The sequence below is a fragment of the Podarcis muralis genome, chromosome 2, assembly GCF_964188315.1.
Source record: "Podarcis muralis chromosome 2, rPodMur119.hap1.1, whole genome shotgun sequence".
Taxonomy (NCBI): Eukaryota; Metazoa; Chordata; class Lepidosauria; order Squamata; family Lacertidae; genus Podarcis; species Podarcis muralis.
The window spans coordinates 70,520,389-70,547,033 of NC_135656.1; the positions used below are offsets into that span (position 1 = coordinate 70,520,389).

The 26,645-nt window shown below is 41.5% G+C and overlaps 1 protein-coding gene across 7 annotated transcripts in view; it reads left to right on the forward strand.

The window, feature by feature from the left end:
• SEMA3F (semaphorin 3F) overlaps positions 1 to 26,645 on the forward strand; it is a 122,978-nt gene that overhangs the window by 11,849 nt on the left and 84,484 nt on the right. The gene's annotated exons all lie outside the window — the stretch shown is intronic.

Below are 26,645 nucleotides of genomic sequence, written 5' to 3' on the forward strand. Positions count from 1 at the left end.
AGTCAAGCACCATAGCTGGCAGTACAGACAGCAGATTGACAGCTCAGTGAACCCAAGCTGCTATGTGTGCTGAGAAGTTGGCAGCAAGTCACATATGAGCTTCCTAGGAAGGGACTGCAGTGCTGCATGTGGATCTTCCATGCCGAGGAGGAGACAGGTGTTGGGATGACTGTCTGTAAACCTTCAGAGCTAGTTGGCATGCGGCAATGATCGCCTGTGAAGGATACTGCATTGAATTAATTAATTGACCTCACAGGGAGGAGGATGCCTCTTATGAGTCTGATCTACATTAGCCTTTTTGTCCTCGTACTGCTTCTGCTTGCATGCTCAATGAAGAGCAACACATGCGCCAACTTGTAGTAAAACCTTTTCATCCTGTGATTTTTTTCAGACTACTTTATGATGACTTTTTAACTTAATGCATTTTTCTTTTACTGAGAATTTCCAAGTGAACTAACTGTGTGCTGCTATTATGGTTGTCCGTGAGAGTGGCTTAAATCTTGCAGAACTGGATTGGCACCTCCTTCTCCCACCTTCCTCTCCCATCCTATGTTTAACCTCTGGTGGGTAGGGACAAATCTGTTTGTGCTACTGCTTTGTTCGAATTCTGTCTTTCAAAATAAGTGGTTAGAAAATAGTGTTCTCTCTGTGTTGTATCACTGAATTGATGCTGGTTGCAGGGCTGAAGTGCTCACCTTGCTGGGGATAGCACTGGTAAGGGGGAAATTAGGCAGAGCACATTAAAGGGAAGAGAAGAAAGAGGGAGTTGACAGGGAATGTTATGAACTGCAGGAGGTGGAGGACCAGCGGTGGGAAAGGAGATGTGGTGGTGCGTGTGATGGAGACCTTGTAAGTCTCAGATAGCTGGCTGCCTTTGTTTCTACACTTGGCTTGGCAACGCCGACTTGTCCCCATGCCTTTTGTCACCATCACACAGTTTCTGGCAATTAATGTTTTGTTAAAAGTTCTGTATCTGGAATGTGTCTTGGAGAGTACCAAGATCCAGACCTGGGGGTTACGTTTTAGTTTTAAGTCAATAGAGAAGCTCTCCGACTTACCATACTCACAAAAACCTTAAAAGATAGCAGAAAAGATCTCTAATAGGCAAAGCAAATTCTGTGTGCACAAGACTGTCGCCTTGCGTGAGTGTGTCTACTTCCTGTGCGCTTGCAGCTAATTATAGTGATGTGATATAAAAGACTATACACTACACATGACTTAAGATACTTGAACTTTTCATTGTACTTTCAAGTTGCATGTAGCATGAAATTGCATTATAAACAAGGGGAATACAGCACTGTATTTCATACAGTGTGCAAAATACAAAGTGCTGCCTCAAAAATGAAAGAGTATGACTCTGGTCAGGGTAGCATCTATAGGTAACTATCCACTAAAAGCAAAGGAAGCCTGTAGCTTAGGTACAAATTTCCTGCAAATGTTTCTTCCTTTTCCATAATCAGGGGAAATGAATCAATGTGTATCTCAGGGCTGGTGTATTTATAGATTGCAACTTCTTCTTGCCAGGATATGACATGAAGGCCTCTATTTTCATACTGTGCTGCTCCTTTACTCTTCAGATTTCTGCAGCATGAAATTGCATGTGTTGGGCACATGACAAAATGTGAGAGATTTGCAGATCAAGGGGAGGTGATCAGGGAATGTGATGAATAGTGTGTGTTTAAAAGTTTGCTTTTTAAGATCTGTCAATAAATGTGTTTTATTACGTTGTCATTTTAATGACAAAAATATCATTTGTGTCTATCTTTGAGTATTTATTACAGGTTATGTGGAGCCCACAGTAGCTCATCACCAGTAAGTCTGAACCTTGTGCTTAACATGTTTGCACATTTTAAGAGCCATCATCTTTTGAATATTTATTGATGTGAGTTATGAGGTGATAGGTGGACACTTACCCTGCAACCGTATGACTATTTTTGTGTTTTCAGTGTTTTTGTAAGTAGGCTTCTGTTACATTCACATACTGTACTGGCAGGATTTGGGGACTGGCAGTGGCAGGAGGAGATTGGTAATAGTGGTGATGGGAGCACAGATTTGGTAATAGTGGTGATAGGAGCACAGATGTGCTATTAGATTCAATAGGAAACATCCTCTGGCCTCTATGAGCTGTAATTGCAGCTAATCTGCAGGATGTCTGACAGTCACATTGGCCCTGCAAGCACAGGGATGCATGAAAGTGATTGCTAAGTATGTCTAGAACACTTCACCAGTGTCTCTTATACTTCTCTCTAGCAGAGAAATCAACAGAAATAACCGTACCACTCATATATAGAGGGGATACTGATATATCTTTACAGGGTGGCTGTTAAGATTATACCTTGATAGGACACTTGAGGCTCTCTGAACACTTGAAATTGATGTTCAGATCTTATTATTTTTCTAAGCAAGCATTCATTTAGGAATTTACAGTGCTAAATTACGAATGCAAACGATTTGTTCTGCACTCACTGTATGAAGGGTAGCCAAAGTTAAAAGGAAGAACTGTGTGCTCTAATAGTTTCATGGAAGAACTTTTGGTAGGTGCAGTTTGTCATGCAGGGGTGAATCATCTTGTGACACCCTGTCCTCTTTTACTCCTGTTCCTTTGAATTATTTTTTAGCTGTAACAAATAGATTAATTGATTTTGGAGGCAATTTAGACTAGTTGATATGCCACTGGGTTGAGATATGCTTGACCTCAGGTACGAAATCAGTTATGTTGACTCAGTGTGATACTTGAGACTCATACAGATATTATAATATCCTCTTCCTAGCTGTTCTGTATTTTTGTGTACTTCATTCTGTAAAGCTTCTTAACCACATTCAGTAAACTGTCAGGGGAAGTCTAGCCCAGCTCTGCCCCTGTTATAGTAAGGATTGTTGTGGCAGCAGTTGGAGTTAATTATCCAGTATTGATTCTGCACAACTTCTGTGATGCACCAAACTGAACATAGGCCACAGACCATGTGTGGGGACCTACCTATGGCTTGACAAACCTCTTCTTTTTGCCTTTGCTGCCCGCCTGGGACTGAAAAATGTAAGGTTGTCAAGAACATGGAAGGTCACAGTATTTGACTATGTTAGTTTTTTTAGTAACAAGTCTGGTTTAGCCTCTCTCCTCTAGCACCATGCATTTTTTACTTCGAGCTCTGGATTGGCTAGAACTGCACTCCTGAGTGCCCTTCTCTTTTACAAGCAAGAACTTTGGAATATGAACAGAGAACAAGCGGTAGACAGAAATATAATCTATCCCACCTTTATGTTTTAATGGTATAAGTACTCATTTGAGTTCCTCCTTTGGGCCTATTGAAAGATTTCTGTATCTTAGAAATTGGGGGTGGGGGTTTCAAATGAATCACTTTGATAATGTCTTTGAGCCTTTTTATAAGAGGATTTGGTTTCCTGTTACTCTACAATAAAAAAAGCTGGGAAAGTTCTACCTTTGCCAGTAAGGTTTCTCCCCCCCCCCCCCAGCCCCATATCACTTGACTCTGGGGTCCTGAAGCTTTGACAAAAGCAGAAATAATAATGAATCATGGGACTTGGCAATGAAATGGAAGGCAGCTTGGAAACGAATTGAATGGTGAAGGTATTGAAAGGGATGGAAGAACTTACCTGCAGTTTGCTGACAGTTATGCACATAAACATGGAAACAATGCTTCCTGATTCGTAAAGCCAAGGAAATTAAATCAAATCTTTCTCAGTAAGCAGGTAACTGCTTCCCGCAATTCCAAATAAGACTATCTGCAATTCCTCCTACTGAAGAGATCATTCTCCCCTGCGTTCAGCACTTCTATCCACCCCACAGTATGTTTTTCCAAGGAATCGCTTCCTCCTTTCGCTGAATTCTTGTTCCATCCACACTGTCCTCCGTTGCCCTGGGCTTAATGCCCTTAACATGTTTGCAGATTTGTTCTTCCTGATTCTCTCTGAGCAGCTCGTGAAAACATTTTTATATTGGAAATAAGTTTTAGACTGACTTTGTTGTGAAATACTGTGTAGGTTTTGCACTGTTGGTCTGCTGTTGCTGTTTTGGATGAAACTGGTATTTTAACTTATTGTTGGTTTTTTAAATGTTAAATTCAATTATTTTAGATGCTGTTTGTTGTCTGAAGTATATTCGGAAGAAAGAAAGCAACTGTTACGCATTAATAATAAATAAATGCATATATTTACCTATATTTGTTAGCTCTTAGATTACATGGTCTATGAAGTTTTCTCTATAAATCTAAAAGGAATGGAATAGATCCTTTTTAATAAGCAAGGCAAAAATTAGACTTCTTAAAAATTCAGAACACTGTAAATATATGATAGGTGATAAAACCATGTGGGGTGTTAGCAGAGGGGTAGTACCTCTGGTGGGGGACATTTCATGCTTCTTCTGGGGTAGTTTGTCCATCTTTGATCTCCATTCTGCACTTAGTTCTCACATGTGGCTCCTAGAAGCTGTCAGCATGTGACAACAGCCACACCCCGGGAATGGCTTCAACTGCCCAGCTAAACCAGGTGAGGAGAGCCAATGGGTCTCAAACCCTCAATGAGTTTGGGTCTTCCCCTGCATACAATGACAGGCACCAGTGGACTGATTGAGTGAGAACAATAGTGGGTCTAATGGTTAAGAAGGCAGTTTCTGCACATGCTGTAAAAGGAAGTGGGGGCAGGCAGGGCTCATCAACCTGGGCTGGATGGAAAAACCTGAGTTTTTCATCTAGGAGAAGGAAAACTCTGATCTCAAACCTCTGCACTCTTGCGGGATATCTTTGGGACAAGAAAAGGCTCAGGAGTGAACCCTACACAAATTTGGAGTGGAAGCCCTAAGACTATTGGATGGTCCTTTGTATGCTGCCTCCTAGCAACTCCTGCAGCCAAGCTGGTGCCAAGCATATTGCTCTGCTTTCCTTTGGACCACATCAGCGAGGTCTTGCCATCTGGGTAGCCTAGAACCTCCATACACACTGCCCAGGCTTGCATCCCAGGGAGGATACTTTGGTGCTGCTAATGCAGGTTTGACTTCACCCCCAAAGGAGCACTCAATTGTCTCTTGAGACAAATGGATGACAATGGATAAAACCATGTGGGTTAGCAACTTCTAGAGGAAATATCAAATCACCTGACTGACTGTGTTGTACCTTGTGGGCAGTTACTTGGGTGGTCTCCCCCCCCTTTGACGACGGGGACAAGATTTTCCCACAGGTGGAGCTTCCAGTCAATGTCCAAACAGGAGTCGTTGCCTGGTTGTTGCCTGGTGGTAGCGACTGGGGGCTACTTAAAGGGCAAGGTGCTGGCAAAACACCAACAAGCCTCTGCAGCCCATCACTGACGTTTCTCTTTTTGTTCTGCAATGCATTTATTTCCCTTGAACCCCTATTTCAGTTATTCCCAGTTAATGAGAATTAACCTCTAGCCTTGCCTAAAAGCCAGCTGGGAAACCAGAGCTGTAAACTGAGCTGTCTTTAATTAGGTTTTTTCCCTGAGTCGATAATTTGTATGTCTTTATGTGCCTCTCTTTCTAGTGAGGTGGTGGGTGAATAGAAAGGGGGTGGGGGGTGGGGAAGAGCACAGCTAGGAAAGTGGGAAACATGAGGAGGAAGAGTTAATCAATGTGGGCTGTTAACATGGCCCAGGCCACCAACTCTGCCAATAAACTGCAGCCAGGGCTTAGAGAAAGGTGAGAGATTTAATGCGCCTGACACCTCCTCCCACTTGGCCCACATTCTACTTGGCAGATTAAACAGCAGGAACAGACCATAATTCTATATTTGAGCAGGAAGGAAAGAGGTTGGGGACAGGCATGTAAGGTTCCAGACTGAGGATTCTGCATGATTTTTTTACTGCAGGGGCATTCAGAAAGAATGCTCTAGCATCACATTTAAAAACAGACAAACCCATGAAGCCTCAGACAAAAGTGTCATGGCTCATGTACACTGTTTATACGTCATTGCAGATTATGAGCTTCTGTGTGGAGTGCATGTGTGGGGTAGAGCCATTCATTTATATAGGCTTTTCTATAGGGCATTCATGTGAGGGTAAACATTCTTTTTCAAGGCTGCATATAAACTGTTTCATTCTAGCACTAAGTTGTGTTCCCACCACCACTCCTCTTAGTCCTTGGAGGTTAAAAGAAAATAGCACTGATGGATTTTATTAAGCAGGCAGTGGAGGAGCAGGCAGTTGGATTAGGAAGCCAGCAATGATGGACTTCTATTGCTTTTGGCTTTGGAGTTCTTCAAAGGAGCAGCACTAATTTATCCATCTTCAAGAAGTAGCAGCACTAACTTTCTTACCTTAGGTTCCAGATATTAATATAGTGGAGCAAGAGAGGACAGGGACAAAGCACCCCCCACTTATTTCAAAGTAAAGGAAAAGGGACCCTTGACCGTTAAGTCCAGTCGCAGACGACTCTGGGGTTGCAGCGCTTGTCTCGCTTTACTGGCCGAGGGAGCCGGCTTTTCTCCGCAGACAGCTTCCGGGTCATGTGGCCAGCATGACTAAGCTGCTTCTGGCGAACCAGAGCAGCGCATGGAAACCCCGTTTACCTTCCCACTGGAGCGGTACCTATTTATCTACTTGCACTTTGACGTGCTTTTGAACTGCTAGGTTGGCAGGAGCAGGGACCGAGCAACGGGAGCTCACTCCATCACACACTACACCTCTTCTAGATATAGAATGACCAATTGGATGATTCAGTCTTTCAGTTTTCAGATGTATCTGCATATAATGCAACAAGGCAAATCCTATGTTCCCTTACCCAGAGTTAACAGTTTGATGACAGAGCAGACTGCATTGCCTCTGATGTGGCAGTGCTGCCAGCAGAGAAGTTCACATGGATCACCAGCTGGGTAGTGTTGCTTAGTCTCTGCATATAGACAGTAAGACAATGCAGTACCCAGAGAGCCATGAACAGCTTCCCCATTCACTTCCTGCTGCAGCCAGTTCAAAGCCCATTGTTCTGCTTGTATCAGTGTTTATGTTCACATTCAGTGGGAACACCCAGACCACTGTTGCTGAATAATAATTAGAACCTCTCATCTGCTGCTCTCTTTAGCAGTTCTGTATTGGCCTCATCACATGGAAATGGCACCATGATCTTGGCATACATCATTATACCATTTTTGGAAAATACAATTTTCTCTGGTTCAGAGAGTTCATTCCATTGCAAGAGCATCAAGAATCACCACCCCTGCAAGTGCTACAAGATTTATCAAAATTGTGTGTGTTGTCAATGCGGATAAGTCTGTAGGCTTTGCAGGAGGGCAAAGTCTTGCCTTTCTTCCTTAGTGATAGAACTCCAATTGTCATTGTGATGTTCTGGAACAATGGCTTTGCTATGGGTATCATTCATTGCTCAGTCTTTGACTAGCCTATTCTGCTTCTCCATGAACAGCAGGTGTTTTTGGTTAACCCCCGTGCTTGGACCTTATGTTCGCATTGTGTAGCACTGATATTTGTGGGAGTTTTTCCAAGTTAGGAAAGCAAAACTAAGCCATGATGGGTTGTAGTTCTCCATTTAGCATTCTGCATCAAAACCTCTCTACTCCACTCCCTACCCTCAGTGCTAAGAGTTGGGAACATGTTCCCAGGAGGGAAATGAGCAGTGATGGAAAATGAAAGCAGCATCCTGAATCCTCCATTTGCTGTCAATCCTTGTTTCCCAAGGAAGGATGAGGTGGGGGAGAAGATCTATTTATATAACCTGGACATTTGCTGGTGACTTCCCACATACAGGCATATATCTTTTTCAGTATTCTTCTCAGAAAAAAACAGGGTGGCTATTCTTAACAAAGTTATTAAAAATCTTCTCCTTATGTATGAACATCATGTTATTTTGTTTATTTGGCAGGTTGGGACTGATTGACAACCCCATATTTACAGATAAGCATGGTATCTATGGGTGGTATGCTTGTTAGGAATGTGCATGTTTGAATCTAATTTCTGTTGTTGGCTTGCATGAAATTAAGCATAGTAAAAACAAGAATATAGCCTGTATTCTGTGAACCACTGATTTCAGACCTGGACTGGAAAAACCACTAATTTACGTCTATATCTACAGTGTAACTCCAGCACAAAGTCTGAATGTATACTGTGTGGGGCTAGGAGAGCCAGCACACATGGAGGACAGGGAGTGAATTCTGATATGCTTTCCTTCAGTATGTCCTCAAAGCAAAATAACATCCTGGACAGTTGTGCAACCTCTTTACCATTTCTCAAGTGTTTACAGGGCTGTGACTTGTGACTTATTAGAAAATACTTACGACTAGTATTATTTCACTGCTGCTGTTCGAACACCTGTCACTTTTATGGCTGGGCATAGGAGACCAAAGATGTGAAAGCTTGACCACATGCTGTCATGTATACTGTGTTTTATAGGAAGGCAGAATATAAATAGTAGAATAACCTCACTTTGTGTATTTAGAAGGTCCTGGGTTCATTTCTTAACCATCTCCACCTAAAAAGATCTCTGGAGGAAGGCCTGGAGAAGATTATGCAATAGTAGGTTGGATGGACAATGATAATATAAGACAACTTCATATCAAAATAACAATACAGCTGTCTGTACCTCCATGACGGAACACCTGGGATTATGCTAGGGGTTTTTTGCTCCAGTGCAGTCCTGATGACTTTTAAAGCAAAGTTTCCTCTGACTCTGATAAGTAGAGTTCATTGACTCTTCTAGTCAGGAGGACATGCATATAACCTATATGTGTGGAGTGATTACTGCCCTTATTTATTCTTGTTGCCACATTAGAAGCAGGGAAGGCGACCACTAGTGATAATAATCTTAAAAGCAAGTAATGAAGCAGCAGCTAAGTGCTGAAAGAGGTAAATGACAGCAACTGTAGGATTGAGCTGTTAACATTAAGTTGGAATTTGTTTCACTGTTCAAATTATTCTGTGCCACAGTGTGTCCGCTAAAAGAAAATGCATAAAAATGTGACCATGGCCGAAGCAATCCATAGAAGGGGTAGAACAGTTAGCCCCAGGGACCTGGAAAAAGGAGATGGAACCTTTCACCTCAAGGTCAACAGAGCAAGGCAGTCATTACCAGCAGGGAGGTTTAGGTCCTGAGCAGAGCAAGTTGGTGGTCTTAAATTAACCTGGCTCCTAATGTGTCACAATCTCTTTGTGTGCCTCTGCTGTCTTTCTCTGGGGTGTCCCAGAAAAGATTATGCAAATTGAAATGATGGTGTAATGCCATTCAGACGGAAAGATGGAAGATACTAAAGCTGCCACTGACCATGCTGTACTTGTATTGTGGTTAGCTGCCTGGAGCTTTTAAAACTCCATGGCTGCCTGGTGGAATCTTAATGTCAAAATGTATTTGACATGTGGTCCATCCCATCCCTAGTAATTTATGGAGGAATATAATAAATACATATGTGGTGAGAAACCAAAGATGATACCTTTTTCCCAGACCAGGACTCAAGGCAGTGTACAGATAAAATAGAAACAGCTAAAAACAGAAAAAGCAATAACTTAAAAGCAATTAAACACCAACAGATATGAGATACAGATAATTACAATAAAAATAGTGCCAGCCCTTTCCTTAGAAACAATCAGTTCCCCAAAACTGGATGGAGCAGGAAAGTCTTCACCTGTGATAGAAGGAGAAGGAGGAAGCCAGTCTACCTTCTCTAGGAAGGGAGTGCCAAAGTCTGGGAGCAGGCACTGAGAGGGCTGTCTCCCATGTCCCCAGCACGTGTGCCTTTGGCAGTGGCAAGACTGAGAGAAGGGCCTCCCTCAAAAGATTTCAGAGCCCAGGCAGTTTCATATGAGGGAAATAGGTCTTTCAGATATCTTGGACCAAAGCCATGTAGGTCAAAACTAGCACTTTGAATTGTGTCTGGAAACAGAATGGTAGCCAGTGCAGCTGTTGTAAAAAGAGTCCTATGCTCCCTGTAACCAGCCCTGATAGAGTTGCATCCAATTGTCCTCTGCTTATGGAAGAATGTTTGGTCTAGCCTAGACTTTTGTGAACAGAAGGGCAGGGAAGATTATATTCATTAATCCTTTTTTCCTGCAGACCCCTGAGGTACCTCCCATACTATTCCAGAGAGTTCCCCAATCCTCTGGAGCAGATTTGGGTTGTGGTATGGGGACCTGCAGAGGTAAAGGGGAATAATTATCAAAAATAACTTTCTCCTCTTCCATGCACAGAAACATTTGCTGAATTAAAGAGACTTCTGAGAACAAACTGCACACAAACTGGATACAATGTATTTAAAATTATCTTGCTGTTGCTTAACTTCATTAACTACTCATTCTAATCCAAAAGATCTCTCATGCTAGCTCAGAATTAGATGTATTTGTAGACTAGGGTAGGGAACCTGTGACACCTTCAAACTGCTGTGGGACTGCAACTCCCATCATCCCAGACCACTGACCATGTTGTTTGGGGCTGATGGCAATTAGGAGTCAAGGGCCACAGATTCTCCACTCCTCCACTACTGTGGGGAAGCTGTTCTTGCTGTACAGACACATTTCATTGTTAGAACAATCAAGAGGGATTCTTGGTTGATATTAAAGATAATGATCAAACATAAACAAAAGCATGATCTCAAAGGCTGCGACCCTAACTTGACTTCCTTGAGAATAAGCCTCATTGAATTGAATAGCACTTATTTCTGAACATTCATGGTTAGGATTGGACTACAAGTTATTTCAGAGGCCAAACTCTTTCAATTTCTAGACATTCTAAAAACAGGTGTATGAAGGGGGGAAATACTTTGAAAACTTGAGTATTTTACATAAGTACATATTTGTGCTAAAAAGCCATCATTGGAGAAGGTTCCCTGTCACAGGTCCATGTCTTTAATAATGTGTGGTCATCTTTCATAATGTGTGAGTTATATATTGTGGTTTCCACCCAGTGAACATAACGCTTGACCTAGACCACTTGAGAGGTCTGAGTTCAAAGGCCAAGTCAATCATAGGATTACAGGGCAAGAACCTACCTCTCAGCTGTAAAGTGTGTGCCTATAAAATGAAAGTATGAAGTGGTTACTCACTAAGGACCTTAGCAGTGCATCAGGCTGTATAATTTAATAAATAAGAAAATCTAAGTTGCCTTTAGACTCAGAATTGCAGTTTTGCCTAGGAATGATTTTTATTTTGGAGGATCTTTCTACTAAAGTTGAGGAAATTCTGCAAGAAAAAAAAGAAAGAAATACAGCCAATGAGACAGCTAGGACAGGGCATCTTGGGACAGACAGTGTAAGTCAAAGAAAATTATTGCTTAAATGTTGTTATCTGGCATCAAAGTAAGGAATGCATGATGACTGAGTATTATAATTGCCTACTTAAAATGTTGGCAAAGTGTCCCAGGAAACCAGAGACAAAGACTGTTAGGTTCTCATGCACAAACAAGCTGCTTTTGGATGGGAACACTCCAAAGTATCACACGCAGAAGTGATCATCATAAGACCTAGGGGATTCTGGAAAACTGTTGAGTTAAAAGGACAAGAGCACAGTACTTTATTTATTTGTAATCCACTTTTCATTGTTCACACAATCCCAGAGCAAGAAACAATATGAACACATTCATACTTTGCTTGGACTCTGTCTCTTAACTGGACAGAGACATCCACAGTGTGTTTCGGTCCTCCAAGCCATTAGTTGCCAGAGTTGCTGGTTATCTACAGATGGGAGCAGGTGTCAATCACTCTGCTCTGAGCTTGTCTGGAAGTGATAACCAAGAGCTGAAAGGCTCTGTAATCTCATTACTTACTAACTCCCAAAGCCATCCCATTTCCAAAATGCCTCACCTAACACAAGATACACTAATGCAAGTCTATTACCTTTATCTACTAAGCTTGTTATCCTGTTTAGGAAATAAATTGAGTTAGACTGGCAGGGATAAATTCTCAAAGAGTAGCTGTGTGAGTCTGTTGCAGTAAAAATAGCAAAGAGTTTCGTGGCACTGTATGGGCTGGGAAGCACTTATATTTGAAAGGGGAAGATTGCTATTTCTCATCACCTCTGGCCCATTGCCGTTTAAGCACAAACTGATCGTCTTCATCATTGCTTCTGAAGAGCTTGCAAGCACTGATGCAGATTCATAATGATATATTCTAGGGGGTCATTCTTAACCATTACCATTCATTCTCTTGCTGAGTTTTCAGAAATAATTTCCTGTGTCCTCCTTAGTTTTATTACAGTTATACCCTTGCATTAATTTTTCTTCTACGCAATGTGTTCCACCCCACCCCCCATTGTATCATGACTTCGCTATAGCTGCTTTTGCCAACCCAGCACCAACCTCCAGATGTTTTGGACTATAATGTGCTGACAGAGGCTTATCAGAGTTACAGTCCAAAATTTCTGACGGGCACCAGGTTGGTAAAGGCTGAGTTAGAGTTTCTCCTTCTGTTGTTGTTAGTTATATGCCCTTAATATCATAGTCCTCTGGAAATACTTCATAACGCCAGCCAGTTTTTCTATATATGTATTTGTTATTCTTGGGAAATAGCTCACTGGAAGACATGGGAAAAATCAGAATTTTAGCTTTGAAAAACCAGGGCATACAACTTTGGTACAAGTTGTTTACTTTTTGTTAAAAGTAATATGTCACTCTGCATTACAGCATGCAAATTTAGTAAAACAACACACTGCATTTGTGGAATAGGTTTAGGAATCCTACAAAGTGCTTTCTGGCATGCCTTCTTTTGATAAAGACATTCTTAAACAGTGTGGCTTTTTTAAAAAAGCCTTTTAAAAACTGTGGAATCTCTCCCATGGCTGGATGGAGACAGCTATGTATGTGAAAATATCTTGATTATCTCTTGTTGGTGCCTTGGCTCTTTGACAAATGCAGTTCATTTGAAATAAAAACATGATGCAGAGATTTCTGTCTCAAAACAATGAATTTTGACATTTTTTGATACAGCATGCTGCTATAGTAAAGCAAATAAGTGATTTTCAATGTAGGAAAACTGGCCACAATCCCTCACAGAGTTGGGCATGCTTACCTTCATTTAAATCACTGGGCTTCAGTACTAGACTTGGCATTCCTCTTTAGCACTTGAAGCAAAAACTTACAGTATAATTTCCATGTTCTTTTTTTAAAAAAAATGTCCCACAGGATGGAGGTTGAGCCCAGAAAAATGTTACCTCCCCTGGAATCTGCTGCCTGAAATGAATGTAGCATGATGCTTCACAATAAGACTGATTATGCATATATGTGTGTTGTTTGCAGCCATTCTGTCAGGCTACTTGAACTGTTTCTATCCCAGGAGAAGTTTAAGAACTGATATCTGAGTTTCCTTTTTTCCTTCTCCATACTCATCGCTTTTCCCCTTTCTGCCATGTAATAATCTGAAAGTTGTGACTAGTTTTGTTTTTTTAATGATCCAGTAGCTTAGAAGAGCAGAGGGGGGGGGGGACCAAAAGATTTCAGTAAATAATAAATGTAGGATTGTGTCTACTGTATTTTAAATCCAAATAATTGTTTGATGGGTTGCTTTCTTGATAACATTAAGAGCGTACGGTGAGCCCTTCTGGATCAGACTGAAGGTCCATCTCGTCCAGCATCCTGCTCTCAAAGGGGCCAGTCAGATGCTTATCGGAAGCTCACAAGTAGGGCATTATTCTGAGCATGTTTCTTGAGAAGTGTAGAAAGAGTTTGAGTTTGGGGGCCAGCTAGGCCCAGAACTCTTAGCTTCCATTCAAACACAGGTTTCTGCATCAGGTTTCTACATCACCCTTCTCCAACCTGGTGCTGTCGAAACGTTTTGGACTGCAGTTCCCACAATCCCTGATTATTCCTCACCATTGGCCATTGTTGCAGGGGTTGTAGTCTAAAACAGGCGAAGAGCACAATGTTTGGGAAGGCAGCTCTAGATCAAAAGCTATAAGCAGAAATGTAAGCTCCTTCCACCTCGAATTTCTGTAAAACGAACTAGCCTGTTTGGTAGTCGGCACCTTATAGATTTTTAGCCATTGAATGAAGTCATAGCCATGATTGGCAAGTGACCTTTTTGCACATCACCAGGTAGAGCTAGGAATTTTTAGAGCTGCTTCTTCCTACTTCTACCTTATCACTGCCCAAGCATTGCATATAAAGGTGTGTGTGTTTCACGTCACTTGAATTGAGTGAATCTATGGTTTTCAGCAGCAGCTCATATAGTTGCCTGTCTGCCTACTGTTCTTTCTCTGTGCACATCCAGCACACAGTCCAGAAAATCAAAGCACGGACAGGCAGCACAGTTGTATCAGGATCTTGGTAGGCATACACATGATTAAACAATTTCAATTATGATAATAAAAGTGTACATACAGCTTTAAAAAATAGTAATTTTTATTAGATAAAATGTATAATATGCCATTCTTTGCTATCAAATAATTTTTGAATAGAAATATAAAAGTGTACCTGGAGCTTAGGATGCCATTAAAATGTGCTGGTGCTTATTTTCAAAATATAAAGAGCTATGCAATTTTCAGTTTTCCTGGGCCTCTGAACAGGGCAATTTATTTCTGTAATTCATAGCCTGTTATGAATCTAGTCCTTCCCACCCTCCTGTGCTCACGTCCTTGACAATAAGGCTGCAGTGCTAATTCTATTTACCTGGGAGTGAACCCCATTGAATTCAATAGGATTTACTTTTGAGTAGAAATTGTTAAACTTGAGCTGTAAATCAGTGGTACTTAATTTTGAGTAGATACAGGATTATGTTGTTAATCTACCCCCCCCCAACCCCTATTTTTTAAAGCAATTAGGAAGGGCTTGCTTGGGTATCACTGTTGTTATTTGGCAGGAAACTAATATTGATTTGTAAAACATTATTTTGCAATGACCAACTAGTTTTGACAATAAAATATTTTATGTGATATATATGTATATTATAACTCCAGTGTTGGCAAGCTTCTTGCTTCGTTTTGCTTTGGTATTTTCTTGTAAAATATCAAGATTGTGCAGTGTTGTAGCTAAAGCAGGGTGGAGTGGGGTACATATTTATTTTTCTTTACATGAGTTGTAAAAATATTTGTATCTTGCTTTTCTTCTCAGGAGCTCAAGGCAGCATACATTGTCTTCCCCTCCCTCTCTCGCTTTTAGTATTCACAACAACCCCGTGCGGTAGGCTAGGTGTGAAAACAGAGTAGCAAGTAGGATAGTGGGTTTTTTTTTTTGCATAACATATGCACTGTATTCTGTAGCACTGCCCAGTATTCACCAACAATAGTCTTAATCCCCCATGTTGTGGTGAATGCTAAACTGCTGATCCTGGTAACTTCATGCACAGAAGTGTTAACAAACCAGTTTTGTGCTATCTGTCCATCCCTACTCTTCTAGAGATTGAATGCAGAAATGCCTGCCCTGCCCTTTTGAATTAGTATCTATTCATTGGGAACAGCTGGAGTTTATATTGCACTGATTCTTGCAGCCTTAAAAGGCATTTTTCAAATATTGACAGCTAAGTATTTTGGAAAATGTTTGTTTGTTTGAAGATACTTTCTTTGCTTAAACTTAAGAGCCAAAGGCCACAAATGCACATTTTGCAATGCCAGAAAGAGGCAGGCTCCAGACAGATCTGCACAATATAGAACTAGAGGTCAGATTGTCCTCTTGTTGTTATCTCCCTGGCAATCTGACTGTGTCTTTTGCACATTCACATTTTCTGCATGACTCCCACCATGCAAAGAGGTGTGCGATATGGTTTACAACATTGCACCATCACAACAACACTACAGCTACTTTTCTTGAGCACTGAAACCTGGAAATGTAGAAATAGAAGTAGTCATCATATCGTCCTCTATGTCAGAGGTTTTCAACCTTTTTGAGTCCACGGCTCTCTTAACCAACTACATGCTTTCTGTGGCACCCCTGTGGGGCTCAGGAGCCCAGTTATGTCACCCCTTGTCTGCAGAGTTGCAGCCTCTCACCCTTTTTTGAACACCCTCCCTTGTGGAGTGTTTCCTCAGTCTCCTCTCCCCTCTCCTTGGGAGTCTTCCAGGCAGCTGCTGCTGCCATCCCTAGTTTCTGAACTGCGCCACCCCACGCCCCAAAGAGAGGTGCCTCCCAGAGGCATAGTTCGCCTGCGGAGCTTATAGCCAGTTTGAAAGCACCCCAAAAAGTGCAAGTAGATAAATAGGTACCGCTCCAGCAGGAAGGTAAATGGCATTTCTGTGCACTGCTCGGGTGTCGGTGTTCCATTGCGCCAGAAGCAGCTTAGTTATGCTGGCCACATGACCTGGAAAAACTGTCTGTGGACAAACGCTGGCTCCCTCGGCCTGTAAAGCGAGATGAGCGCCACAACCCCAGAGTCGTCTGCAACTGGACTTAACAGTCCTTTACCTTTACCTTTTAAATACTGCACCTAAGGAACCAATGTAGTGTAAATGTATAGAAGCCCTCTTCTTGTGCTTTTAGATCATGTGCTGCACAGAAGGAATGGGGCTGCACCCATTGGCTCCACCCTGACCTCTGTGCATTGGGCAGAACATGAGAATGGGCTCTCCACTTGTTCAACTGTGTGGGCGTAAAACCTGTTCTCACATTCTGCCTAAAGGCACAGAGAATGTGATCCTACTCTTAACTGAATGCATGGGGGAAGACAGCTAGTGTTGGATTTGTATTAGGGAAACATACGTTAAAATCCCTAGTTATCCATGAAGCTCATTGTGTAGCCTATTTGAGAAACCACTGAATCTTACCTCCTTGACCTGGTTGCTGTGATGAAGAAGTAAGAACCCCAAATATATTATTTTGGGATCTTTGGAGGACGAGTGAGGTACAAGTGTAATAAGCCACAGCAATGAGAACAATTTGTAGTGGAGGGAATTTAAAATCCGAAGTTTAAGCCCTACTTCTCTCATGGTCTTTCAAGTGCCATATTAGGGAAAGAGTGTTTCCTCCCAGCCTGACTTTTGTCAAATCTGTAAGGATATGCCTTAAAGCTAGGAACAAGCAAGAAAACAAACAAAAAACTCTGCAGGATCTGAATTCCTCATGGGACTGAAGTGGACAACATGTTTATCTGGAAGCCAGTTTCTTTTTTGCTTTCAAGGGTTGAAAGGAAATTTGGGAGGGGAAGAAACTGGTGGAAAATACTGGAAATGTCTGAGTGATTTATTGAAGGCAATTAAGCATGGAGAATTTGTTTTCTCTAGGCAAAATAATAGTGTATACCCAGTGAGGAGTTCCTTCCTGAAGGGGCCAATGGACAACGTATGAAAAGAGGAAGGCCTCAATACAGTGGTACCTCTAGTTACGGACTCGATCCGTTCCGGGGTGCCGTTCGCACTCCAAAAAGTCCACAACTAGAGCACCGCTTCTGCGCATGCGTGCGCGTGTGGTGAAATCCGGAAGTGTTCATGTTCCATGTTCGTATGCTGAAAAAACGCAACCGGAGACTGACATAACAAGAGGTACGACTGTATATAGATTAGGATTTGCAGCCCAAGATCCTTTCAAGAGTGCCATCCCTTTGACTCACTATGTGTCATACAATATTACCCCCCAAAAAGCAGGTTACTTGGAAAGGGCTCACAAAAATTGGCTGTGTGTGTGTGGCTCTTGGAACTCTTCCCAGCCATACCTTCCTTGAGTATTTCCACATCAACCTTGAGTGTTTTTTCCTGGCGGGAATGTGTCCTTGAACTCTGATATTTTTATTTGATTTAATTTAATATTTGTTTTTTGCTTTTCCAACAACAAATGTTGAGCTCAAAGAGGCTCACAATAATCACCGTAGCATTGAAAATTTACACTAAAATATGAAAAAATTTATATAAATAAAAAGCAAAAGAAAACACACATTCATCCACTTATCTGATTCAGTACAAGGTCATAGTGATTCAAAATAAATAGCTGCTGAACACCAGCCCTGTGCCACTTGACATACGCATGACTCAGGGGGTTTGAGCCCTGGTCTTTTGCACTGGAACCTGGTTCTTCTGTCCCTTCATTTTTCAACAATTTTTTTTCTTATAGTTTGGCTAGGTGTTCTCAAAGGGCTGTGTCAGTAAGACTCTATCCATCCATCATCTTAATGTGCCCAGAGGCAAATTTTGGCCATAGACCAGTGCCCCAAGTATTTTAATTACCCAGCAACACCCCTACTAAGTTTGTAGCACTAGGTTTAAATGCAAAACCATCCAAATGTGCTTTAATATGTATTGGGTGTTGTGGAGAGAGATGTCTGGAAAGCTGGTCTTAAACAGTCTGGAGCAGTGCTTAAAAATAAAAATAAAAAAGGTGCCAGAACTCACCATGAAGTTGTTACAGTAAGTTGCCAGGCGACTTGTGGCAGCCCTGAACAGGTGCCCATTTGACAACAGCTGCGTTCATCGTTCATGGAGGTGCTAAAAAACATGGCAAGCTGTCTCCCTAGCTGGTTTGGAGGTTACCCCTGGTTCTGGTGCAAGTCAAAGTAATGCGACCCACCTCCCTTATTTTCTTAGACTGAGACAGATGGCTAGGGCAGGTTGGAAGGCCCTTGCACAAATGTGTGTGCGTGCACGCAATGGTAGAGGCCTGTCTGGAAAGCTTAAAGCCTGCCACCATTACATAGGAGACAGACTGAAGAAAAGGAAATATAAACTGGCCCCATCCCATTGCTTGACCAATCATGGCTAGGAGTGGCTAGGAGCTACGTGGAGTCATAGATCTAAAGAAAGTGTAGACTCGCACAACCTGGCCAGCTTCCATTTTGACTTGAAATGGTCGTTTGGGGCTTCTCAGAAGTAATTAAGTTATTAAGAAGTGGGGGGAGTGCTGGCCCACAATGGCACCCACCTGAGAGATGCTGGAACTGGGTTTGGTGCACTCAGGCTGAAAAAGGCACTGGTCTGAAGTAGCCAGGTTGTTTAGCTTAGGTGCAATGATTGCATAGGGCTCTGCCATTGAGACCGCTTAGAACAGAGAAGGCAGAGAAAGCCTTTTGTGCATTTTCACACATCTACCTGTCATCAAAATGTGCTTTGTGCTTACGGGATCAAGAGCATAACCTGACCACAGTAACTTTGTTTTGGTCCTGCAGGGTTGGGTTTGGATATGTTCCCATGCTCCTGAGTGCTTATTTTCAGTACATACAGACATCCTGGGATCAGGACTGTTTCTTTTACGTTAAGAAGGCTGGCAGCTGTGCATCCCTGAAGAAACTGTCATTCAGTGTGTGATTTTAAAGTGATTGGGAACTCATGATAAGTCTGAGATTTTGAAATGGCAAGGATTTTGCAAAAATAAAAGCAACCCCTTCCACTCTCCCCCAATCCAAAAGAAATCAGCAAAAGAAATTAGCAAGGTGTCCATGGTGAGTGGGTAAATATGCGCATAATCAGCCCATATTTTTAAAAGGAAAAAGGCTCTGATAATGAAGGAGGAGGGGTGAGACAGTGGCCAACACAACAGACATTTATTCACACAATAGTGAAGGAACACTCTGGAAAGATTAGTGCTTGATTAATGAGGTACAAACCTTCACATGAAGAAACTGAAAAGCACAGTAATCAAGGCAGGCTGGACAATAAAATGTGGAGTGTGGTATGTTGCGTAAATTGTGTAAAAATTATTCACTGGTATATACGTTGAGCTTCCAGGGGATCTGTTTCTGTAGGCTCATATTGTAAGCATTTTTCTGCTTTGTTCATCCTCATAAGGTGCAAATCCTTGCTTATTTGTTTTTGGCAACCCCACTGAAACAAAAATCAAAACAACTTAGGCCCAAACAACTGGATTTCCCAGCAATGAATTCCATTGGCTTGCTAGTGCAATATCATTCCTGCAGTCCTGTACACACTTACTGGGAGTAAGCTCCGTTGAAACAGTGTAACTTACTCCTGAGTAAAATGCATATGATTTCATTGCTAACCTAATATCTCTTCAGAAACCTAGCATTAGAAACTAGTCCTCTTTCATACTTAATTTTCCAGCTCCAGCAGTCTAATTACACACATGCTAGATAGAATGTTAAAGTTGTTTTTGTGGCATTGTATTCTATTAGTTTATGAAGGTTTCCTTTACAAAGATTATTCATTTGGTAAGAAGCCACTGAAGGGACGCGGGTGGCGCTGTGGGTAAAACCTCAGCGCCTAGGACTTGCCGATCGTCAGGTCGGCGGTTCGAATCCCCGCGGCGGGGTGCGCTCCCGTTGCTCGGTCCCAGCGCCTGTCAACCTAGCAGTTCAAAAGCACCCCCGGGTGCAAGTAGATAAATAGGGACCACTTACCGCTTACTAGCGGGAAGGTAAACGGCGTTTCCATGTGCTGCGCTGGCTCGGCAGATGCAGCTTGTCACGCTGGCCACGTGACCCGGAAGTGTCTGCGGACAGCGCTGGCCTCTTAAGTGAGATGGGCGCACAACCCTAGAGTCGGACACGACTGGCCTTCGGGCAGGGGTACCTTTACCTTTTTAAGAAGCCACTGAAGTGTTTGGGCCATGGTAGTGTGCTTTGCCCTAGAGAGTTCAGAGCTCCATGATGGATGAAGATGATTGAGTCTAGATAGTTTTTGCATCTTTAGTCTGAAGTTTTTCAGGAAATAATGTGCTCTGTGTTTTCTTCGCATTTCTCATTGAACTTGAGTTTTATGAAGGTTAGTTTTTATCTTAAACAAGCTAAACATCTAGAATGTGTGTGTTTTAAAGACCCCTAAATGCGCCTGAGGACACTGCAAAGAGCTTCCTCCAGTTTTCCTCAAGCACTATAAGCTATTTGGCTCCTACTGTGATTCAAAATCAACCTCTGACTTGATTTGTTCTGAATTTCCTTGAGGGAGCTGGGTGATCACAGAAGAAAGTGTTCCTCTATTTGAATAAGAAGTGGTTTGCATTCGAAAACACTTGAGCAAAGAGTCAAATAGGTTCTTTGGTTTCCTACCACCTGTGAATTAGTTAAATAGGAAAAGAGCTTGGCTCAGGGCCAGTGGGTCTCTCATTACTTGTAATTAGCTTAATTACATCATAAATAGCCCATCAAGGGATAGGAAGCCAAGCTCAAACAAATCAGCAATTCTGCTTTTATAAGACAACCCACATGGCACTTTGATCAAACCAATAACAACAAATGAGCTAAATGGGGCAAGAGACAACCCCACAGCATGGGCCTTTGTCTCTGTCACAGCGTGGGTCTCCTAGTCCCTACCTTTGCTTCATGCTGGAGGTGCCTCTCTTTAGTCTGATGGAAGTATTCCATTAGCTTCAGTACATTCTTGAAGTGATGGTTTTTGCTTTAGAGAGGATCTGTTGTTCCAGAGTGAAAGGTAAGGCGATTCCAAGAAAACAATATTTTTAAAAGTATTGTGTCTTCGCACAACACCCGATTCATAGGTGCTGGAGTTAATTTATGTGTAGATTTCCAGAAGTTGTTGCCAGCCTTTTAAAAATACCTTATTATTGGAGCAAGAAATCACTTGCTGAATGGGAATTAATTTTTCTTTTCTTTTCTTACCTGGTAGTGGCTATTCCTATAGAGACTGAGAATGTTAATATTGGTGAACCATTGGTATGATCTAACTGGGTCTTTTCTGTGCTGTACATTGGATTTTCTTCATTCTTACCATGTTTAAGAACCTATTTGCATTATGAGAAACAATAAAAGTTTAAATAGGGTACACGTATTTCCAAACACAAAGTTGATACATCCCTTTATGGCCCCTCAGCATGTCTCCCTGCAAGTGTTTTCACGGGCTCATTTGTATTTCACACATTATGCATTTACTCCAGGTTTAAAGACTCTTTTGAGTTTGTGGCTCTGAAGTATAGACTGACCTTTTGGCAGTAAATAATCTGGTCTGTGCTCCCTTCTGCAGTACATATACTAAAACTGGAAATCTGTGAAGCTCTACATTTTTAAAGAAACAAGCAAATGCTCTAGTCAGCAATGGAATCCTTCAGAAAACCCCTTTCTTTAAATCAATAATTGTTTCTTGCATCTCTGTGCATGTTTACTGTAAATATTTCTGCGAGTCAGAATACTCTATCTAACAGTGTTATAACCATAAGATGATTTATAAACATTTATTGGACTGTAAAGGAGATGGTATGTTTCCAAAGAGAAGGAAAGACGTAATATATACAAGTATATAAATGCCTATGTTCACTTTGGCTACTGACTTCATGTGCCCATAATTGGCTTAGTTTGTAATGCAGAACTATAGCTTAATGTTATGAGGCTTTCCCTGAACTATAAGACTGGACAGTTTTATATGTCTAAATTTCTGTTTTATCCGGTTTTATATTGCTGTTCTGGTTTTAGGTTGTGTTTTTGTTATGTTTTAATATATATATTTTTTAAGACTCTGTACTGCTTAGCGATTTTTGAAATATTAAGCAGTATATAAATACATAAACATAACCACAGCAAACCGCAGGCTCACACAACTCTCCCTTCCCTTCTTTGGAGAAACCGCAAGGAGGAGACAGAAAACTTCTTCCATTTTAGATTATCACCATTTAACGCTGTGTCTCAATACAAAACTATGGTTAATCGTAACTATGGGCAGTGAAAACAAGCCAACTTCATAAAAAATGGTTTGAAGTTTGCTTGTTTCCACTAACCATAATTAAGATTAACCACAGTTTATCTGGGTTCAGAAATCATGACAAGCTGTGAAAAAATCTGAAGTGGAAGCAAAGCTTCTGAATGCCACATCAAAGCTGTGCTGGAAGAGGAGGAGGAGTATTTTAAGTCAAAAGGCTCACTGTGGTTTGTCCTCATAACAATAAACTATGGTTTAGCATTATGTGCACATGCAAGCAATGCTAACAGCTGGTGGCGCTTTTTATCTTGTTGCATGAGGAGTGGAAATTGTAAGATTTGAGTAAACATCACAATTTCCCTCCTTGCCTTAGTTATTGAAATGTTTCATTCAACTATAGCCTGTGCAGGTTTAATCTCCCTGTCCTTCATATCACACTCATTTAAAAAGGCACCCCCCCTAAGTTTTTTAATCCATAATCCCCTGAATTATTTTCCAAAGTCCTATGCTCTTTGAAACACTGATATATCCGACCCCAGATCATAGACTAGTACATATAAAACATTCACAAAATTCAACATTTTTCAAAACCCTTTTTCATTTATATTTTGGTCTTGCAGCATCTGTCTGTGCATGGTTATAAATAAACAGTTACCTATATACCAAACTGTATAATAGGCATATTTATTTTAAATCCTGCTTTTCTGTTTAAAAGCTTCCGGGAAGGGATCTACAATGCAAACAATAATAATAAAATCAGATCACTCTCTGTGTGAGAGAGACACTCTATGTAGAGTCCACATGAGCCTTATTAAGACATTCAATTTCATGTAAAAAATAATGCATGAAGAGTTGGAATTGGCATCATGCCCAGTGGTCCTGAATTCCACATATTCAAGTTCCTGTTGACACAGGGGCCTGCATGCACACACAAACTTGGATAGACACTTTTCATATGATCTGCACTCTCTATTTTTAAAAGTGTATGGCTCATGCATAGGAAACCTATATGTGACCATGAACTGCAGGAAGTCTTCCATGCATTCATATTTCAACACAAGAAATATTTTCATTGGTCTAAACACACACTCTATGTTTGTGTTTTCTACATGGTGGATCACTAATACTTGCTTTACACATCACATTTTTAGCATACCTTACATTCTATAATGTTTAGGATCTAAAAACAAATCATTTAAACATGTTTGCTATTTTGATATGGGTACATGCTGCAGGATTCCTTGCATTTCTAGGTTTGTAATCACATTCACAAAAGTGGGTTTCCAAGCAGATGCTAGCTGGGCCTTCTGTTGCTAATTTTGAGATCATTGAGGCTACCTGCAATTTTGTGCGCCAATTTTGTTTGTTGTTTTTGAACAATTTCTAAAAAACATTTTTTGCATCTCAGCCACTCTGCAATAACTGTAGGTGGGCATCAGGTGAAGTTGTATCAATGGCTAATTGTCATTGATGAAGGTTTAACATCTGCTGGTAAAATCCTTGGCGGGTGGCAAATTTATAAGTAAACTTTAAAAACTTACATTTTTTCACCTTTTACAGCAGTAACAATACACCTCTTCTATGAGAGTGACAAATTAAAAACTATTTGTCTATTGATTTTTTTAAAAAATGTTATTGGCATCCTTGTGTCAGATTGAAAGAGAACAAAATTACTAGGTTTTTGATCACTCCTTGATTTGTTTCTCTTCCCTCCCTATTTACCTTGTACTTGATTAGTTGTCAGCTAAGAAAGTAGCCCAGCCTTCTTCTGTGTAGTCTGATTGACAAGCCGAAGTGTTTGCTGAGGTCATCTTTGGTTGCTTATGGAGCATTTCAATACAAACCTAGTGGCTGGAGGTCTGGCAAGACACTTCTGTAAGTTTCAAGAAAATATGCTTTTAATAAATATCTATAATGGTACTTACTTACGTAAACTGATACCAAAAGTGTGCTTGGTGTTTGGCAACTGTTGAAATACCTGGAAGATGACTGAAAGAGATGTGTTTCACAGACTGAGATTGCATAGTCACCAGAATTATGAAAAGCATCCCTGGCCACTGCTACCACAAGCATGCCCAGTTGACACCAAGTTCAGGAGCACACAGTGGTTAAGAGCGGTAGTCTCGTAATCTGGGGAACCGGGTTCGCATCTCCGCTCCTCCACATGCAGCTGCTGGGTGACCTTGGGCCAGTCACACTTCTTTGAAGTCTCTTAGCTCCACTCACCTCACAGAGTGTTTGTTGTGGGGGAGGAAGGGAAAGGAGAATGTTAGCCGCTTTGAGACTCCTTAAAGGGAGTGAAAGGCGGGATATCAAATCCAAACTCTTCTTCTTATTATTATTTCTAACATTTTTAAAAAGTCAGTCCCAAATGATCAAGATTGGATCTCAACACTTTATAATGATACAAACCCTCTTGAAATTATTGAAGGTTGGTTGTTTTTAGAAAATTACTAAAACACTAAGGCTGTAAAATACCTAAATGTTTTTGTCATTTTGAAAACGGACTTATTTCACAGTACAGCAGCAATTTGAAATCTGTGCTGAACTGTGGAAGACCAGCACAATCGTGATGCTGGATTGTGGCCCATGTAAAATCTGAATGATGTAATTGCATAATTATGGATACACACACACACAAAAGTATTCTGGGAAGCTGCACAGTTTGAATGCATTTTGAAGCCAAGTGACATTTTTCCTCTTATGATCCTAACAATAGAGTATGAATTGTTAGCTATACAGTGGTACCTCAGGTTACATACGCTTCAGGTTACATACGCTTCAGGTTACAGACTCCGCTAACCCAGAAATAGTACCCCGGGTTAAGAACTTTGATTCAGGATGAGAACAGAAATCGTGCACCGGCGGCCCGGCGGCAGTGGGAGCCCCCATTAGCTAAAGTGGTGCTTCAGGTTAAGAACAGTTTCAGGTTAAGAACGGACCTCCGGAACGAATTAAGTACTTAACTCGAGGTACCACTGTAATTTCTATCTATTCTTCCTTTCTAGAGCATCTACATCTGCTAGATACTGTAGGTCATGGGTAAGCAAACTAAGGCCCAGTGGCCGGATCCGGCCCATTCTCCTTCTAAATCCGGCCTGCGGACGGTCCAAGAATCTGTGTGTTGTTACATGAATAAAATGTGTGCTTTTATTTAAAATGCATCTCTGGGTTATTTGTGGGGTTATTTCCCCAAAATATAGTCCGGCCTCCCACAAGGTCTGAGGGACTGTGGACCAGCCCCCTGCTGAAAAGGTTTGCTGATCCCTGATCCTCCACTGTCCCTCAGACCTTGTGGGCGGCCAGACTATATTTTTTTTGGGGGGGGGGTAAACATATTCCTATGCCCCACAAATAACTCAGAGATGCATTTTAAATAAAAGGACACATTCTACTCATGTAAAAACACACTGATTCCTGGACTGTCTGCGGGCTGGATTTAGAAGGCTATTGGGCTGGATACTGCCCCTAGGCCTTAGTTTGCCTACCCATGCTGTAGCTCCTTCCACCAAGGGGTTTTAAGGAGAGATGGGGGGCATGAATACTCTGTTGCTCCAACTTTCTGAGACTGGCACAGATCCCCAGTTGTAGTTTGCTTAGACAGCTAATTAGTGAGGAGCTGTATTGTATATCACTTGTATGTTAGGAGCTGATGTAACCAAGTGCCTTCATCAATAAAGAATTATGAAAGCTAGCCACTTGTCCTCATTGGTCCGGGGTGCAGGTTGGTTCAATTGTGATTACAGCCTGCTTAAATAATAAATAGGTTTTGGATGGGGTGGCCAGGAGAGTGTTTGCACTACCTTTAATGCCTTTAATGGGCTTCTATCTTTGGTGTCTAATCATGGTGGCTAAATAGGTGTTCTCCTGGACACCTCACACCACACCTTGCTATGAGAAAGGAACCCCTTGCTCAGAGAGGCAGGGGAGAGGGGAAATAACATCACTGGTTGGGTGTTCAGCTGGTTGCTGGCAAGCAGGCAGGCAATTAGGCAACTGCTGCCCAAGACGGTTATCTGAGCTTGTCTTATTATAGTGGCAGCCCTGAACAGAGATGGAGCAACCACCCATCAATCTTTCATCCTCTGGCTCATGACAGCATATTGTCTGACTGCACCATTTAATGTCCCTCCATATAAAATAAATATATCCTCACCTACAGCATGTCAAGAGAAGAGTAAGTTAGTTTCTTCCTGCCTGGCATCTAGTTTTCTATGAGGATGAAAGAGCATTCCATT